The sequence below is a fragment of the Pezoporus wallicus genome, unplaced genomic scaffold (genome assembly GCF_028554395.1).
Source record: "Pezoporus wallicus isolate ANWC-B61680 ecotype Strahan unplaced genomic scaffold, APGP_CSIRO_Pwel_v1 contig_227, whole genome shotgun sequence".
In the NCBI taxonomy this organism is placed as follows: Eukaryota; Metazoa; Chordata; class Aves; order Psittaciformes; family Psittacidae; genus Pezoporus; species Pezoporus wallicus.
The window spans coordinates 9,920,001-9,940,785 of record NW_026635704.1 but is presented as its reverse complement, the minus strand read 5'-3'; the positions used below and the strand labels follow the sequence as shown (position 1 = coordinate 9,940,785).

The 20,785-nt window shown below is 38.2% G+C and overlaps 1 protein-coding gene across 11 annotated transcripts in view; it reads left to right on the top strand.

Moving 5' to 3' along the window:
- Positions 1-20,785, top strand: part of ZNF521 (zinc finger protein 521) — a 232,380-nt gene that overhangs the window by 113,266 nt on the left and 98,329 nt on the right. The gene's annotated exons all lie outside the window — the stretch shown is intronic.

Genomic DNA, 20,785 nt, shown 5'->3' with positions numbered 1-20,785 from the left:
CAAACTAACAGGAATGGTAATGAACTGGATGTTAGCTTTCCGTAGAGTTTTAGACAGGTTTTAATTTCAGAAGTTATTATGGTAATGACACTACTGTGTACTTCTCAAGCACCTTGGTACCAAAATCAAAACTGGCAAGTTTTTGTCATTAGGAAACATAAATAATTCAAATGGCCATAAAATAGTATTGTTTGTTGTATTTGAGCAGTATGGAAAAAAATCCTGAGTGTATCTGTACACAATTAAATGCTATCATTTATTTGAAGAAAAAAACAAAAAAAAACCAAGGAATTGTGGTATTCAGTAATGGAATCTGCTCTTTTAGGTACAAATATTAAAAAAGTCTTTTAGGATTCCTGAATCCAAGGCTGGCTTGATGTTTACAAGGCTGTTACAGTTGTAAATTGGAGTAAAGCAAAACCTGCTTTTTCTTTGATATTCATATTTTCCTATTATTTGCTTATTCCCCATGGTTTACCCATAATGTTTTCAATTTGGTAACCACTCAGTAATAGCACTAAGAGTTCTATCAGCCAATTAAATTTATCAAGCACATCATTTGCCCGCTAATAAGATAACATTGCTGGAGTTGTCTCATTTTTTTTAGCCTCCTTTCCAAATTTCACTTTTCAAGACAGGGATGGATACCATTGATTTTTTTACTCCTGCCTCCTTTACACTGTTTTTCTTGCTATAATGATAGAAAAACATACAAAGCACAGACCAAACAGTATAGTATAAAAGCCAGTAATTAAAAAACCAACAGAAGAAAATTTGCTGGTTTTTTTCATTTTTTTAACTTAAAAATATTTTGACGTTCGTTGTTTTTTTTTCTTTGAAGGTAACATGCAGATTTCTTCCATAAGCACTAGTAATTTGGCTGCACTGTAAAATTTACCTGCCAAAACTTAATAGCCCATTTGTCTAGGTACTTTATTAACAGGTTTTAATACATTGAGAGCACAAACATTTCATATGCTTTTCATAGAATTAAATAAATGCGAATGACAGCCTGGTTTTGTAAAGAAGCAAAGTGATTTGCCTGTTGGATTAAGCTTTAGTTTTGATATTTTATGTCTTTGGGGAGGAGATAATTTGAACTGCTTCACAGTATTCAATCTGGGTCAGTAACGTGGAATTTAGAAGTAGGTTATTACCACCAACAGAACTCACCATTTCTGCTGTTTTCTTTGAATCCGCTGTTCAACATGTTCTTAAATGAAACATATAGTGACACTGTATAAGAGGTGAGAGGGAACATGGACACTATGGGTAATGGATGATGCTGGAATAGCAGAGTGGTGTGTGTGCTTACCACACACTTCACCAGTGCCCCACGTTTTCGGAATAGGAACCCACTTCTTTCACAAAATACTCAGATTTTCTCTCTTTTATTTTCTTTCTCTATTTTCTGGATGAGTATTACTAGAGGGTCAGAATGGGAGGAGAGAAAGGAGGAGAGAGCCAGTAAAGCAGGACAAATCCAGTTAGCTGGCTTCAGCCTGCAGATCTGCAGAGATGGAGATTTTCTTAAACTGAGCTATTAACTGCCTATGTTTTATTTCTAAAAGCTGGATGCGGTGGAATGAGAAAGAGAATCTTTTTCAAAACATTTAATTGTTTTGTCTGTATTGTATCTAATCATGCATGATATTGCTTCATGACATAACCATAGTGACACAGATTTAAATGTACTTAATGTAAAACCTTCCCAGTGAAATAAAGAAGGAGCTTGCAAAACATACAGGGAGATTTGCCGGTCATGCTTGTGGTAATCTGTGTTCAGTGGAAGATTCTTATCTGCACTGCCAGACTTAGCAGTGCAGCTCCTAATGATATAGCCTCGATTAAGCAAATGCAGGGGGATTTTGTATTGGGGTGGAGTGAAAGGAATATCAACGTTCCGGAGAGTTTTGAATGTGACCTCGCAGTCAAAGCACAGGGAAAAATAATTTCTGATCTCCGATTCTGTTAGCCTTCTCACCACTAATTGGATTTTTCCTTAGCTATCTTTCCAGTTTCATTCTTCCCCCTCCCCTTTAATTTATATCATTGTTCACAGGCCTTTTTCCAAGACCATATTCTGTCTTGAGAGAAAGGTTCAAGGCGTGACATTAAGCTGTTTAAAATTGGTCTTAGCTTATGTGTGTCTGTAGGTAGGCTTATAGTATTCATGTATAATACAGAAAACAGGCAAACCCATTTGTGTAAATATATATAATACATAACCCGTATACATACACCCATAGATATCTGGATGCATATCGATATGCAAATCGAAAAATATTTTCGGTGAAACACTTAAGTGAATATCGATTTGTTGATTGACAGCCCATTTGCCAAAAAAGAAAAAATGGTTTCCTAAACACATTGGTTCCCCCTTTTCTACATGTAGCTGATAAAATGTATCTTCTTGTCCTGCTTTCCTAGTAGGAGATGGGCAGAACAAGGTGTGTTTTCTCCTCTGCAGAAGGGAAAGTGATAAAGCTTCGGGAAAAGAGAGAGAAAAAAAGGACTTTAAATGTAAAGGAAAGGGAAGGTAATCTGGGAAGGCAGGAGTTAAAAAAGCCAAACAGTGTGATAATCCCTAGATCAAATATAGGGGCAATAAATGCCTTTACAGACATCATCACAAAGTGTCAGGAACTGTTATTTCCTCTCACAGTAAAATGTTAGTAAAATCTGTGGTGCGGTTATTGATGGATGTGGTGTCCTCTTACCTGAAGACACCATATCATAATCATAATTCAGTGAAAGGGGAAAAGGAGAGTCAGTTGGGCCATGGGACAAACAAGAAGGTGAAAAGTCATCTGCCAGACTCCACTCAGAAGGGGATAGGAACCACCGATAGAGATGCATGCTCAGCCAGCTGAGGGAAACAGTTCATACTCACCATCTTTTTGGACATTTGGAACCTAGAAAAGTTTATGGTGTCCCATCTAATTACCGTGCCTTTTGAACATGATCCTGGGATGTAAACTGAGTTCATGTTGCTAACATCCACAGAGAGAAGTTACATTATGGAAGGTCACTGAGGCAAACATACATTTATAAAACCCCAGTGTGAAACTTAGACTTTTAAATAAGGCAACTGGAATTACTTTGTTGGCTAAAATAGCTCCACTGAGGGTAGATATTTTTAGGTTGTGTGTATGTGTGTGTTTTTGTCTAATCAAATATAATCTCAACTAGACATTTAGCAGGGGAAGAAGGATTAGAGGCTATTTGAAAAGCCTCTTACTCTTCTTTGTTAGGAGGGTATATAATGTTTTTACAGATTTTGTTATACGTTTCAATCAATTCAACAAGAGGGATTATGCCACCTAATGGAAAATAAAATCTGCAGATGACCCAGTGAAGTGTAACCTGAAGTATCTTCAACAACAACGTAATTTACATTAATTATTACACAAGTTATATATTAAAAAGATATCATAGGGATAACTTTCCTCAGTAAGTGCATGTTCATTACTTCTAGAATTTCCCATTTTAAAACTGTTCTGCAGCCTTCAGTTTTGTCTTCCCAGCATCTTTGCGAAGGGACGGGGCAATAAGCCTTTTCCATTGAATAGATGAGGACAAAGAGGCAAAGAAGTGGAATTCCTGGCTTGCATTAAGTGAGTGAAAGTTCAAGAGTTCTGACTGCCAGATCTGTCTGCACATTTCTAGACACCGTGCTTGTCGAGCAATGCCTGTGTTTGCTTAAACTACCCGCTGATTCAAGCTTAGGCTAAGCGATGCCAGTGGACAGAAAGAAAGTCAAACTGTGAGCTTTTTTAAATAGGCCCTCTGTTTAGGCATTATTTTAGACCTAGATGTAAGCATGTACTTTTGCTTGGAAAGCATGTTTGTTGGTGTGTATGTATATTGAAATTTGTTGGTAAAACAATTTCTTAGCTTTTGGGTGGGAAAGGAGGAAATGTAAATCCAGGTGTGTTTCACATGTGTTTAGGAACTGCTGGCATAAAGGGCGATTCTTCATCCACCTTCTTTCTTTTATCTTTCCCCCCAGGTGGAATAAATAGCATTTTTAGCAGCTTTCTTTGAGAAAATTCTATTTCTGGGTGCATGGTGTCTATTGAAAAGGGAGGCTTTCTAGCATCCATTTGTTTTCATCAAATAGTTTACAGCTGGCATTTGACCTGAGAGGGTAAGGAAGAGAATCTGCCATTGTTTGTGTTCTGTTAGCTGCACTGCTCCTCCTATTATTTTCCCTGTTATTTTAAGCAGACAAGCTAAACATTGTTTTTTGCTTCCACTGATTCTTTTACATCTGTAGTATTTGATGCAGTTCAGTGTAAATAGACTAAACAGTTGCCGTAACAGTTGCCTAGGATTTTGCACATATGTACATGGAGAGTGGCTCAGAACTGGGGGAGTGTAGACATGTTTAACTCAGAAAAGGAATTACTCCATATAAAATTATGAGGCTCAACAGCAGTAGTGTAAATTTGTAAGTGCTCTGAGTAAAGTGCTGTTAGGCATGAGATAATGTAAAGAGATGACATTGCCAAGAACTATTTATGAAGAGCTTAATTTTTTTCACTCTGATAATTCTTGACCAATAATTACCAGCTTCTAATTATCTATTTTAGTAGAAAGAAATCTCTATCACTATGGAGGTTGGCATTGCAACTAGCGCATAAATCCCCAAAGAGGTAAATGTGTTCCAAACAGCCACAAACAACTGTCTCATGAAACATAGTGAGCAAATTGCGAGCTGCTGGCTGTGCACAACAGAGCAGCACATTTACCATTGAGGACTGATCAGGCTGACAAAGAGAATGATAAAAGGGGGAAACAGCCACAATCTTTGTAGTTCGCTGCTACTTCTGTTGACGAAAAAAGCAAGCCTCAGTATTGTAGCAAGAACCACTACCTCTCTGAAGAGTCAAAGAGCAAGGGGGAAGAGTGTCATGGCCAGGATTCAGCACCTTTCTGCAACCCTACTTTTGACAATTCCTAAATATATCATTTCTGATAAGTAAACAGACTTTTCTTTCTTTAACCTTTCCAGTATCCTGTATAAATCACTTTTTGTAAAGTCTGTTGTAGTGAGGGGGAAAGCTTGTTTTTGAGGGGAGGATGTTGTGTAGAATTGAGTGAGGTAGCAGGTGTGAGCAGGAGGAGGAAATGAAGGGAAAGAAATAAAGATGCCAAGCACTGAAGTTAGGAAGCAAATGGGAAAACAGGATGAAGCAACCCTGCAGTTGACAAGAAGAATTCTAGTTTACACCAGCAAATACTTCATTAAATTCCAAGTAAACAAATCTATGCTGGAACAATTGTAGTTTAAAAAGAAGAGTATATAGAAAGTGCAATCTAACATTTCAGTTTCCCTGAAATTTTACAGCTGTGTTTTACAATAAGAAGTAGTATGTAACCATTAGAAGACATAAAGACATGTGTTATTGCAACTCACGATTTTTGATATTTTCAGTGACAGTGATATAAGTAAATAATATATATATATGCTTATGTGTTGTGTGGATATGCATGTTTGCATTATGCATGTATTAACTGCATGCATAATAAACCTATAAAAATAAATCATCTTATTTGCCTCACATTTGTGAAGTGCATAATATGGTACATATGGACCACAACACTGATGTTAGGACTAAGGAAAATCTCAGTCAGCTTTCTGGAGCCCAAGAAAATTTTAGGCTGGTTGCAATAGCATGTGGCAGTCACAGATTCTGTTACCTGTCTGCTGCCTAAGATCAGGTCATTAAACGCCATGATTTTCCTTTCACTTACATGGAAAACTGTGCTGGGTGACTAAGACTTGTTGCAGTATGTTGACCTCAAGTAATAAGTCTTCAGCACGTCAGTTTAATTAACTCTATACTAAAACTGACATTGTGAAGTTCCTCTTACACGAGGTTTGGATAAAACGAATCCAAAGATATGCATCTATGCACTAGAGGAGGAAGAAAATGGAGACTTCCTTTAGTTGATCATCTTTTGCTGATTCCTGAGTAGTAAGGAATAGAAACCGTCGATTTATACTGAAGGACAGATCATACCCTCTTAGCACTGGGAGATCTTCTGGATACTTGGGAATCTCCTATTTACAGTTGGAGCTGTCAAGAAGTTGTCTAAAAGTTAGGGGATACTTGGTTACATTGTCTGTAAAAGGAGGAGATGTAATTGAGATACCCAGGAAAACAAGCATTTGGAGTGAAATCTGAGAAAACGTAGGTTTATTTCGTGAGGAGCTGGGTTACAAAAGAGGCGAAATCTGGGCTGTTTAATACTAACAGGAAGCTACTCTCCTGTGGGCAATGCTGGCTTATTTGAAAAGCCCATAAAGGGTTTCTGCATGGACCATACAAAAGGGATACTTTCTCTTTAATAGCCATCTGTACAGGAGAGATGAGAAGTGGGCCAGGTCATCTCTCCTCAGCTGTCATGATATTAACGTAGGTAATGGAGCAAGCTCTGTGTTCTGCTGGGTGTTGTTTTTCATAGATGTTCATCGATTTACACAGATAATTCTATTTATTTCTTAGAGTTGGTCCAAGCAAACCAGGCAGAATAACAAACACCAAAGCATTTCAAATGACTTTATCTTTGTTGTTTTGTAATGTAACTTTTGTCTAAAAAATGGTGTCACACCTACTGTGCAGATGGCTGCATGATTTGTAAACCAGCCAAAACATTTAAACAAATGTGTGATCTGGGGATAGATTAAATAAAGGATAAAATGGAGTGTGGACCACAAATTCTAATAATCAGATGATTTTAAGTTGTGTGTAGTGTGGAGCGATGGTAGCAGCGATAGCTGGGAACGCTTGCCAATGACAGCAAGGTGCCTTACAGATCTCAGGATGGAGCCTCTGGCCTAGTAGGCCTCAGTTTGAGGGCTGCACATTTGCTGTACAGCTGGCAGCTCTGTATGGGGACATCAGATAAAACTTATGTAAAATGAAGTGTTATTGCTTAGTATGAAATTGGGCAGAGAGGGAATTTGCAGACAGTAACTGAAAACAGAATTCATGGTACCAATGAAGCAGACTGTAAATATGAAGAGGCTTTAATTATCTGCGCAATTTAACAAAAAATTCAAGATGTATTCGGAAACAGCAAAGGCAGCTGTAAACGTGCTGGAGCAGCACCATGCACTGGGCTTCAGGTTAGGTGTGTCACCTATTCATTTGGGTTACAGGTACCTTGCTATCCCCCCGCGCCCCAGGGTGCCTGCTGTCACCCAATGAAGTTGCCCTGCATGGAGCTGGGGCTGCATTTCAGGGGGTTGAAGGAGGGACGGCTGCTTGCTTTTTGAGACAGCTTTAAGTCTGGGCTTTTAAAATCACGAATGGTTCAGTCAGGACATAGTATGCAGACGTATATGAACCCTTCTGGGGGGGAAGGGAAGGCACCTTGGATTTAAAAAATTCTGGTAAAATAGAATTAAATTGCCTTATTATTAAATAATACTGTTAGTAGTAATAATGGTAATGCTAATACTACTAAAAGTAGCATTTGAAAAATGTCCACAATTCAGGCTGGAGCTGATTTGTAAAGAAATGAAGCAAAGCACACGGAAGCTTTAGATTTTTTCCTGCAGAAAAGCCTGTGGTGTGAACAGCGCTTGATGAAGGGGATGCTCTCGAAAGGTAATGTCAGGCAGTACGGAAGTTGTTCCTCTCCCATTACCTGCTGTAACATTCTCCTCCGAGCCACTGCAGTGATATACCGTGCATGTTAATACTTAGGCACCACGGGCTGAATTAATGGCACAGTGTCAGCCTTCCCTTTTGTTCTTTGTTGCTGACCATTTGTATTGCAGGCTTTATCAGGAACCTTAGCGCATTCCTTCGGCTGTGTTTAACTGTCAGCACAGAGGGTAGCCTCATCACTGCTTTTCTAAATCATCCCTGTTCCAAGCAGAGAAACCTCCGGTTCTTTGACGGAGTGCATCCCGAGGTTTCTCCCTGCGGTGTACACGCAGGAAGCGAAACAAAAGAAGCCAATATGGAGAGTGGGTGTCGAACTTCAGCTGCTCATATTGTTGCATTTGGTGAGCTGACGGGGTTTCGTAGGTCACCTTTAGAATTATGCCTATGACAGCAGTAGCTACCTGCCAAGATTGCAAGGTATCTCACAGCTCTCAGGATGGAGCCTGTGGCCTGGTAGGCCGCCGTTGGAGGGGTACACATTTGCTGTACAGCTGGCAGCACTGTATGGGGCAGCAATGTGGGCTGTTAGGGAGCTGGAAAGGAGACAAGCATGAAATTTCTTCTAACCCCAACTCTGTTTTTCTGTACTGTTGGCTGCTTCTCAGTTCCTTGACAAAAAAACCAATCAGGCACCCTTTAATCCGCCTGTGATTACCAGTGGTATAAAAAGAGAAGCATAATGAGGAAAAATGCCTCGTTTTGTTGCCTTCAAAAGCCAACAAATTGGAGTTAACTTGACAGGAAGTGGCTTAATAATTAGATTATTTATTTATTCCTGACACATATCCCCCTGTTACTAGTCTCAGGAGATCCTGTAGATGGTACGATTTTCAAGCTGCCATTACTTCGCTGTCTTCTGTGAACAAAGAAGCTACTGTCTATCAGTCAATTAAATGCACTCTTTAAGCAGAGGCTGAGAAGTCCTCAATGGATAGAGCCCTGGGACACTGTGGCTGATGATTCCTTTCTCTGTACTGTACATCACACTCTCAACTACGGTCCCCACAGAGATGGAATAAAGTCATGCATTAAAATATCACTTGTTGATTTGTTTGCTAATGAAGAGCCATTGAAATGTTTGTGTATTTCTGTGGCAAAATTGTTGATAAAAGGACTACTTGCTTGCATATCTTACTTCATCTTCAGTAAGCGCTTATTTAAGACATACTAAAATTAAAGTCAACAAATTAAGGAAAAAACAGAGAGATGGATAATATTGGTTTACTTGCAATTCACATCAATGTAAATAACACTGAGAACAGGAAGAAGAGAGAAAGGGGAATAATAGTACTTCAACCATGTCTGTTACAATTTTCTTCATTAGTAACAATAAGGATCTTTAGTGGGCTTTTTTTCTGGTGCAGTAATGAGCACCCATTTTGAGTAATAAAATTGCTAAAGTATCATTTAAAAATTATCCTGGACATGCAAGAATATTAAATTTAAGTAAGTAAATAAATAAATGTAAAAACCTGAGATTTTGTTTCTGGTTTTTGCATTTCTATTTGGATTTTAAATGTGCCCAGTTAGCAAAAACTTCCAGCATTTAGAGATTAACTACACACAGCCAGTTAGCTTCTTAGCTGAGGAAAGTACAATTATGTCAAGCTAGTTGGTAACACTGGTTAAGCGTGCAAGCTTAATGCAAAACCAGCCAAGGTGTTCAAAGCTGGGGCTTCTGAGCTTAACAACACCCTCCCTCACCCTCCTTGTATCCCACCAGGCTTCCTAACTGGATTTCATAATCTTGGTATATTTACTCTCCCACCATACTTCTTCCACCCTTTAAGAGCCCAGGTCACCAGAGTGAACTGGTGTGGACATTTTGGCCCAGGCTGGAGAGAGGAGGTGTTTGAATTTTGTTTTTATTTACAGAAGCTGGCGTACACGTATACCTGTCTTCACAGTGAAAATCATTAATTGGCAACATCCACATGAAACTGATGCAGGTCTTATGGCACTTGTGTTAAAGAGCTATGTTTGCTCTTAAGAAATAGATAGTTCTATAGCAGTTCCCTGGTGAATGAGCTCTGTTCTGAATTTGGCCTCTGTATGACCATTTGCACATGCAAATAGAGCCTGTAACTATTCTATGATTCTATGATTCTATTACAGATATATTATATATACATATATATATATAAAGTCACTCATATCAGGATTATTGTTTTCAATGAACCTAACAACAAGCTATAGGGAATTAATTCAAACCAGCCTCAAATTGGAGTGTTTCTTATTCTGTTATTCCAACTCATTTTATTAGAAAAAGCTTATATACTCAGAGGTGTTCTATAATAGAAAATGAATTTGAAACCCATTCATTAATTGGTGATTAATACATTTCAGGATTAGTTTAAGCAAGGCCCTACCTCCTGCCCAGTCAAGTATGTTCTGGTTAATATCCAATTATCTGCACCTTCGTACTTATTATGTCTTAATATTTCGGATATGATAACCAGAAACTTGAGAGTAATGCTAATGAGCATAGAACAGGAATTAACCAGTGACACACTCAATGATCCTTACTGAGGAAAGTAACTCCTTCTGTCTCCTCAGCACAGTGGTCGAGCTGCCACCGCACTTTCAGTAAGCGGTGCTTTCAATTCAGCCTTTATGGAAGCTTAGAATTGTACATAGGTAAAAATTCTCGCTTTTGCATGCCTCGTAGACCAGGTATGGTCAGAAGATACTTCTGCACACCTTTTTCCACATGCAGAGTTACTTTTTTTAAGTGGAGCCAGTGGAAAACCAATAGTAAAGTAAAATTGTGATACCTGTTTAAAATACAAGCTGTTTTGTGATTGAATGCACCCTCTTACACTCACAGGTGTATAAGCTGAACAGCCTAGCTGTCATGTCCTTCAGCATGCAAGACAGCTTCTTCAGGGATGAGCAAACCAGATAAAAATACCTGTGAAATAAAATAAAAAAGATAAAAATTAATTGATAAATATGAAATGTAAATATTGCCAAATTAAAATTTTCTGTGCACAAAAATATCAAGCCCTTTAAGCTCAATATCAGGATCCTTGCCTGTGAAAATTATTATATGTCCTCAGTGAAACATGCAAGTAAAATCATGGGACCAACATATTAGTGGGGCAGAACTGAGTAATTCTGTCATGTGGCCTTAAACTAGCGTAATTATATAGGTAAATTCAATGTATAGGGAGAAAGGAAGAAGAAACATTCTTTTTTGGCATATTTTTCTTAACTAGCTGCTGTTTGAATACATTGTGCAATTCAGGGCATTAGGAAAAGCCCCCAAGGAAATGAAGCAGTGGGCAGAGTGAAGGAGACCTGCTCAAAGGTGCAAAGCCACATTACACATTATTTTTATTACATGAATATAATCCTATGTGTGTGGTACTTATCCAAGAGACTTTACAGAATATGGTATTCATAGCGTGTTGGACAAAGCTTATTTCAAAACACTGCCTCATTCACTGTGTTTATAGTGAAAGGTATGAGTCTCATGTTTGGATAAGAGTGAATGATACAAGGAACAGTATATTTGTATAATCAAAAGCAATCCTAAAACACATGTACAGCAACCAGAGTTAAGGATATGCCTGTAACATGCTGTTTTGAATTCTTTTTCCAGTGCCTAGCCATACAATTTGAATTTTCTCTCACACAGCACTTTATTGGAGTGTTGTAGTTCAGGACCTCAGCAGTATATTCTTAATATCTAGCTGTTTGGGTAGGTACCCTTTCTCCCAACTCTCTCACAGGCAACCTTCACAATGAATCCACTGTGCTTCTGGCTTCATTGCTTTTCATTGCACACCTATGCAAGTGCCAAGACATTAGATAACTGCAAAGAAATCCCACCACCCCCACCCCCAAGTTCCCCAGATGAGACTTCTACAGAGCAGTGTGTAATTCATTGAACAACTTGGGAGATGTTGATGTTTACTACCTCATTCAATTAGGCATTCAGAGGCAACACAGCCTTCCATTTGCTTCAAAGTTTGGTTAAAAGCCATAACCCAAATATCACTTAGTGCAAAGTGTGATTTGCAAACTGTCATAACATGATCAAATCAAACCCGATTTTCACCAGCACAGTTAAATACTCTTCTCTTCAGCTGAGTGACATTTCCTTGCCAAATTTGAACTTTTAACCCACATTACTTCTTGTGTGCTGTGATTCTTCAAGTCAGACTTAACAGGGATGGTATTTTTAAACTTTTTTGATTAAAAATATAGCTAAGTTTAGAAAAAGAAGGCTAAAATAAAACCAAAATAAAATTAAATAGGTGAAAAACAAAATAAATAGGCTTGGGCAGAGAGCTAATCTAGAAAACTTAACCTGAAAGATACTTCTTAATAATGAAAAAGTTTTCTACTTTTACCTGCCGCTGCATTTGCACCAGTGATGGAGTATGCCTAGCGGTAGACTGGAATTGTACCACCAGGAAAAATCCTTCATGGTGGTGCATGGGAATAAGTCAGGTGACAGAAAATAGGACTCTAATTTCTATGATATGTCACCTAGGTTATCGTATTTTACACCACCTGCCGCTTTTGTGCTGCATATGCATCTCCTTCAACCCTTGTGATGGGTCATCCCGGCCAGCCTTTTTGTGGGCTGGTGATTTTCTTTGTCTCCTCTAACCTAAAGCTTCAGTAGAGGTTGTTCTCTTCTCTGACAAGAGAAACACTCTCAACACACTTTAGCTGCCCATTTTTCTTATATGTATCCTTCCCATTCATCTCCTTAAAAAGCATATTTGGAAAGCTCTTTGACTCTGATTTCTTCTATGCCATTTATCTCCCACAGAATGTGTTTAGATTCTTCATGGCATTGCGGAGTCTCACTCTCTCTTTCTCTCTTTGCTTTATGGTGTTCTCCTTTCTTGTTTGGCAGGGGAACTCCTTTTTTCAAAGTAAGTCTTGTTTTCAAGTCTTTGCTTAACAGACTACAAAGACAATTTCTGTTTCAAAATGTTGAAACAGGAGTCAGAGTGGGTACAAGTTTGTGGTGGTTCCAGCATTACCAATGACTTCTTCACTAGCCTAGAACAAATCATTGGAATGGGAAATGGAGACAGTGCTTACCCGCAGAGATTTTCCAAGACAAATTTGTTAATGTACGTTAAGAAGGAAAGTACTGTAATGCAGTAAATTGCAAACTATTAAATTCTTTGTGTTTTTTATTATCTCTTGGATAATAGGGAATTCTGCTGCTTGCCCTAGAGCTCCCAAATTTGGTTCGTGTTCCGTATCTATTTCCCTAAAAACGTTGTTCCTCCCTTTTACCATATCATCATTTTTTACAGATGTGCTCCCACTGATTTCTATTCTTGACATCACCTTCTTTCTACCCATAAAAAAAATTGTCCTTCATTTTCAGTCAGAACCAGTTAACAGAGAGTTAACAGAAATTGTGATGGCTTCCATGAGACAATAGCAGTGGCTTATTGCTCTTCAGAATTGTCCTTTGTCACTGCAGTTCTGAAAGTTACTTTAAGGTCCATCTACTCTGTGGATCCTGTACCCTGTGCATATCTCTTTCTCAATTTCTGTGTATTCTGCTATCTCATGAAAACATTTATTTTCTCCCTTGCCTAAACCAGTTATATTTCTTTGTCTTTCTTGGCTGTTGTTACTTTTGCAACTAATTATTGCTGTGCTTTGAAATGAATTTGTGGGTTCACGCTATAAAATATATTGGTAGTCTTTTGTGGCGTTCGGCTAAGGCTTATAGAAATGACACACATGTGCACCTTCAGGAGAGTGCTCATTTTTCAGTATTCTCTCCTGAAATTGCTTTATTTTTTAATCTATAGTCCTGATTCAGTACCAGCTATAGTTGGCACCACAGATCCTGTAGCTTTAAATAGGATGCCTTAATATTGCCCCTTTTGTATGCTGTATTGTAATGAAGCAACATCACTAAATTGCAGTGAAGGGTGATTGTTGCATGGGGATGACTACTACACCTTGGGGTCTATTCGCACCAGATTATTTTTTTATTGTTATTATTACAACCCATCTTTTTTACTCTCTTGATGCCAAACTTGCTGTTGGACATCCATGCAGCACAGGGGATCTTTAAAAACATTTTGGACATCAACTTGTCTCTTAGGTACACACCAATGACTGTTCAATTCCAGGCTCTGGCATCCTGGGTGGCTTTGCAATGCTTTAGTGATGCCAGCTTGGTCTCTTCTGTAGACTTGCAGTGTTCTTCATGATTTGCTCTTAAAAAAATTAGTTTGTGGCTGATAGAAGTGACAGGCACGGTGCTAACCATTTTCAGACAAGAACAATACTAGATTTATAACAAGTGGAGCATGCTTTTTCCCTTCTTGCTATTCCCCATGCATTTTACAATACAGAAGACTGCAAAAATGATTTTGTTTGAGCTGTTTCCTTTCCTTTTGGCACTGCGTTCACATTGAAAGGAAGAATTATAGCCATGATGTTAGTTTATCATCCAGTGCCATGATCTCAAGGAACCTTCAGCAAAATTCAGTTTCACCCAAGTAATAAAAAATATTGTTGTGAAGATACAAATATTTTAATAAAGACATTTTCTTTTACAAAATCTTTCTGACTTACAGGGCGAATGTCTAAATACAAGTTTCAGCTAGGTTAAAGTGCAGTAGTCTGCCTTAGTTGTACATGAAGCAGCCTTCATCCAGGAAGGCAAGTTTTAACTGATTGCTAGACAATAAAGTGAAAGGTAATAATTGATTTCGTGTGTGTGTGGGCCAAATAAATGTCCTGTGTTCTGCAACAACAGGGCAGCTCAGGAGACCATTTACTGCCATATTTACTGGAGGTACCAAGAGTTACTCCCTGCTCCCTTATACCCTTGTCACAGTAGCCTGACGTCTGATCACCCTACGCATTTTGTATGATTGATAGCAGCATTCCTGTCACCCCTCCCAGTGCACTTCTGGAACTCAGCATCCCCACTGGTGCTCTGCTATGGGGTGGAAGTAGGAACTACAGCTCTGTTGCATGACTTGCACAGAATCAGGTCTCCCAGGTGTGTTGGCTTGCAGCTCTAGTGGCCATGTTCTTTGGTGCTGTCCTTGCTGGGATTGTTTGCACGAAGAGAAATGTCCCAAAGCAAGAGTGTCACAGGGTCCTCCAGTTCATTTGTGTACCTGCATCTGGGTCTGTCACACACAGTAAGTTTGAAATGGATTTGCATGCACCTTGCATTAGGAATTGTAATGAAAATGTCTGATCCTGAAAACATATAAATATGCACCTGATTTTATTCACATGAATAGATGCTACAGTTTTCCTTTTATGCTGGAATAAGGCTATATATGTTCTCAAGTGTTTGTAAGACTGGGACCTAAATTGCAATTCCATGTGGTATTTTAACATGTTCCAAATGCAGGGAAAAAAATATGTCTTCCATAATGAAGTTATCATCCCATTAAAACATCTTTTTTCCCTCTGTGATACCAAACGTGAATTTTGAGCTGTAATTTGGATTTTTTCCATCTTTGTGAAGATGACACATTTTTTTCATTGCAAGGCAGCTTTTTTTTTTTTTTTTTTCAGTTTCTTTTTAGCTTAATACTGTGGCCATGTAGCATTCCCATTTAAGTCAGGAATTAGAGCTGACATACCTTGAATTGAACTATCAATTCTTTTAAAACTGACGCCAGTTCCACACTATTTGGTCGTACAAACTTCCGATTATGGGCCAGAGAGCATTGATTTTTAGCTGTCATTTCTAGCACACACACTGCAGAATTGAAATTTAAACCTTAATCCACTCTTTAATACAATTAATTTTTAATGTGCAGTAATACTAATTGAAATAGCCTGAATTTAGTAAGTCACCACAAGACATTTTCAAAAGCAGGAGTCTCCACTGAGAGCTGGAAGGACAGATAATCATTGTTACAGTGTTTACAGAATGAATGCACACTCTGCAGGCAATTCCATGCCAAGAGATTTTTTTTTCTTAGTTTATATTAATATATTTCATAGTGGATTTAAATTTGTTTTCAGTGTTTCCTACTGAAACACATCTCTGTTGTTGTGAGCCAAGTTACTTTGATTTTGTTTCAGTGGAAGTCCTTATTTTCATAGAATATTTTCAGTCTTACTTCTGCATTTTTAAAGTGACTGTCACTGTATTATGTAGCTGTCAAATGCATTGTGATGTCCAGAGAAATGGATTCAATTTTCTACCTGTAAAATGGTCAGCCATGCAGTTTCTCTGTATGATAAACCAAAGCTGCATGTTCTGTACCCAACTTCTTTTTCCCCTAGGTTTGCCTTTCATAGAAGCAATGTATCTTGTGTCATCCTGATTTCACTATATCACTTCTAATTTTCAGGCATGATCTTTTCAGATATTTTAGTGGGAGGATGGAGAGGGCATTCTAACGGCAGAGGAACCAATCTTGCACAGTTACCCAAGGAGGGATTTAATCATTTGTATGATAGCAAGATGCCATTGCTACATTTGTCTGATAAGAAGGAATACTTCTTAGAATGCATCAGTTCTTCTGATGAATGGGCTTGTACAGTGTTCAAAGTGAGCACCAATGTGAAGGGAAAAAAAAAAAAGTCATGTGCTTTATATTATCCTTTCATGGCTTTCACGTTACAGTATTTAATAAGCCAATAGTGCAGTTAAATATTTAGCAAAGGTTCCCTCAAAACCTTGCCATATATCCAAGTGGGATTTTGAGACATTTTGCAGCACATAAGTAAAAATTATGCTTTAGCTCTTGCAATGGTTATAGCATGGCATATTTCTTAAAGGAAGTGCAGGACAACATGGCATAAATACATTCAGCAGATTTCACACCCACAGAACACAAGAATTGATTCCCATTTTTCAGATTATGAGTTCAAACTGACTCCCATTTTATCAGAAGAAAGCTGCAGTGAGTTTATTTGCACGGAATATTAAACCAGCATTATAGCATTTGGTAAAAACCCTGCAACACACAGTGTGATTATTTCAAAGGCTCCTTATCGTAACATCATTTGTAACAATGAGCATTTTCTGAGTTGGGGGTGAGAGAAAAACAAAGATCCAGGTGTTACCCTCTTTTGAGGGTAACAGTTCATCACTAGCTAACACTTTTAGGTTCTGTAGTCTGCAAAATAGAGATTTAATAACATAGTTGCTGCATGATGCTGCTAATCAAACAATAATAAATCATTAGAAACCCTGTCTTCTTTGACAAACGTCTGCATGTTTCAGATCCTTGTTGTATGCTAATTAATCCTCAGTAAGTACTTGTAAAATAATTAAATGGCTTGCACTTAAAATACAGCCAAGCCCATTTTTACCATTTTAGGAAGCGTATCCCGTGTTATCTTCAGACAGAATTTGAGCTCTGCATGTCCTGTTTCTTGGGGTAACTCACAGATTTTAGGTGCTATGCATGATGCACACCCCTTTTTGCCCCTGTTCATGTTTAAGACTAGGCTACAAAGGCTGGGTGAGCCTGTCTGGCTATTATATCAGTGGTTTTGTCTCTGCTGCCTGGATGAGTACATTCCTGCCCCATACAGAGGCAGCACAGCAGGGCTGCAGTCTCCAGAATGCAGAGACAGGTAGCCAACAGCCTTGCAGGTGCTCAGCTGCCTGGATTGAGTATCCCACTCCTCTGTTTCCTGGGGATGTCTCCAGTCCTCCTACTTATTGCTTAGTGTGTGAGCTGTGTGCAAGAATTTGGGCCCACTGAAGAACTATATTTTCAGGTGTTCATAAAACAGAAAAGGATTGCTGTGGTAGTGGAAAGGATCACATAGTGGTATATGCCACACAGTGTTGCATGTAGTGGTTAGTTTAAGGCATGAAGGTGGAAGGCAGTATTTTTCTGTAAATTTTGTTTTCATTTTGGGTCAATATCTGTTTGGGGTTTTTTTCTAATTTTCAATTTGTATCAACGGTTAATCAGCTAATAGCTGCCTGGTTGGTTTTTTATACTGTACAAAAATAACTCACTTTCAAAGAAATAGGAACGTAGCCTGTTTACAAATTATTTGAATCCTATTTAAAATGTTGGATATATTTTGCTTAGGAAATCGTGTTCATATGTATGGTGTATTTGTTTAAGTATTCAAAAAATTAGGGTGTTAATTGCCTGCTTGTGTGTGAGTATATTGGAAAGTCTATATAGTTATATAGGGTAGGCATACTTAATATGCATAGCTTGATGTATGTTGACCTCAGGTTACGAGAGTAGAAAATCCCATTTTCCAGCTTGTTTCAAATGTAGTAAAAATGCTGCTTCAGTTGCTTTATGCTACTCACATTGGGAAAGGTGCTTATACTGTGATAATTATCATCAAGGAATATTAATGTGTTCAGCATTTGTAACCCAAAAACTCATTATAGCTTAAGCTGTGCATCATCTGTGAAGAGAGAACTTTGCCAGAATTCGCTCTTCACAGGGGTTGCCTCCTGCTTGTGATGGAGTGGTCAGAGTATTGTAAGAGGTCACTTAGGCTATTTTTGAAAGCTGAAGTTTTGCAATTTTTGATTCACTACCTTCTGTCTAGATAGCTTAGCATTCTTCCCCTGCCCCCCCCCCCCCAAATTTGCTTTTTCTAATTGAATGCCTGGCGAAGTACATAAAGCTAAAAGATTGCATCTCATTATGTGAAAGAGGCTAAAGGTGTAGATATAAATATTGCACGTCAAGGTCACAGAGATTTCAGGGTCCATATTCCATCAGCATACATGGGATTTGCACAAACACCACTGTCACTCATGCTAATGGGACCTGGCCATTCCAATTCTGAGGTCTTTGATAAGAATCTGGTTTCTTACTTGTATTAAAGTGTTGATGCTTTTGGTAGTGCCGCCCACTTCAGTATTTATGTATTCTGGGGCCATATTTTGCTATTTCACCATGAAAAACAAGATGTATCATTTTTACAACTTTGTGGTCTTCCAAGCTCCTGAACCCAGAGTTTATCAGCCTTCACATTTCTAAAACATACTTGGGCAGCCTGTTACAAGCACCAGAGCCCCGTTCTTTCCTCTTTGAGTTTCACATCAGTGTCCCCCAGTTGACTGAGCTGATTTACATTAATGTTGTTGAGAGGAGATTCAGTCCTGTAAAGGTTATTTTGTATTTTCATTAGTATGTCTTGTTGGGAGAGTCTGCATGTAGCTGTACATTATACTACCTAACTATATGCCAGAATAGTTACAGAATAATATGACCAAAAGATCTACAAGTATATAATGCCTTGCAATAAAGAATTTTGTTGACTTGAAATTGAAATCTTCCTTCCAACTAAGCACTCTTTACAGACAGATATTGTGCTTCCACCCTTGGTAATGAAGACTATAGCGGAGCCAAAATTGTATTGTTCAGTACTGTTGTAGCTGGAATTTTTAATATGGCTGAGTTTTATTATTTCTTCTCAATACTGATACACTGCTTGTCATTTCTCACTCTTAATATTGCCTTATGTTGCATGTTGTAGTTTGCTTTATGTTGGGCAGAGAAGACTGAGTTTTGAGGACTGCTTTGTTTCTGAGGTCAAGATTTGAACCTGGCCTTGCTCTTGGGAGGACTAGAAAAATCTATTTCATAACTTTCTGCAGGCCTCAAAGAAGGCTAAGAAGACAAAAAACCCACAAAAGCCACAGGCTTAGTTTAGACCTGGTGAAAAGTTGGATTCATCAACAGGAAAGCTTTGCAGCCAATCAGCTTTTCTTCTCGTAAAGAGTCCCTGCTGTCAGTGCATACTCCACTGATACTGCAGAGCTCTGGGGAGCCCTATGAGTCTCTTAAAACACCCACACATTTATCCAGAAATACCTAACTTGATAATATAGAACAAATCTGCTGAAGTAAGAAATCTCTTGCCTATTAAATCACCAAAATGAAGGGCTCGACAGGTAGGTAAACACAGTCCTCCTGAGCTGAGTGTGCCTATTACAGGTTTGCCCAGTTCACTGATGGGGGATAACTTTGGTTTGTGAAGTAGAGTGCTAATGCCTTATAATAAATGGCTGTCTTGAGCCAAGGAAAGATTCTCAGCAGGTGAGAATACTGTTGATGGGAAATAATATGGTACCATGTCTGCTGTGTGGATGTAAACCTAATAATCTCTATGAATTTTGAGTAACCCCGCTTCTCTTCCAAAGGAACATTATGAAAAGATTGCTTCCAAATCCTTCAGTTGTTCACTGTTCTTGTGACAGATGCCTTAGTCTTTACCTTGAGGCACTGGAAATGAATGTGTGTTCTTTGCACAAGATAAGGAGATAAGGATGTAGACTTTTGAAGGAGCAAATTGTATTTTCATGTTTAAGTTCACCATTTGCACTTGATGTGGTGAAAGCTGAATGTGAAGAATTGCTTTTCAACATTATTTCTCCATCTTCTGTATCTCAAGACCTCTGAGATATTATGCTAAAGTGTTCTGTAACATGTAATAAAGAAATGTTGGAAAACTAGAAATAGAGCAAGATTGCCTTCATCAATTTGGCTGTGCTTGGATTGCTCTAGCTACATCTTAAATCAGAAAAAGGGTCATCTTTGTGCTGCATAATAATGTTAGTGAAAAGACCAAACAATCTGCATTTGCTGAGGGCATGACAAATGTAGCCATTATCCCATTTTAACAGTTCCTCCTTTTAATCAAAAGGGAAAGTAGTGGGACTGATTCTTATCCCGCTTACACCAACACAATGAGCTACCAAGTAAGTGATTATGATGAAGTGTGAGCAAATGCTCATGACAAAGCAACTGAAATCGGGATAAAGCCCAGCTTTTTTTTTTTTTATGTTAACATTCACTCTATCCTTATTTCACTTTTTTTTTGTGGTCAATTCTGTATCTATTTGTCAAAATTCATATTAAAGTACTGTGAAAGATGGGGAGTGAGCATGGAGGCAGCGTCTGCTTTTCAGCCAGACCCAGTAAATACTCACATAATTTTTAAATTCATCTGGATTCTATTTTCATGCACAGGGCTTTTTTGAAAATACTTAAAATCTCAAAATTATCTCAATTTTTTAAAAAACAATAGGTTCCCTATATTAAATATATATATATAAGTACCATATCGGTCTATATGTTTTATTTTATACAAATCTAAATGCTTGGAGATTTATTGTATCTGTAAACTCAAAA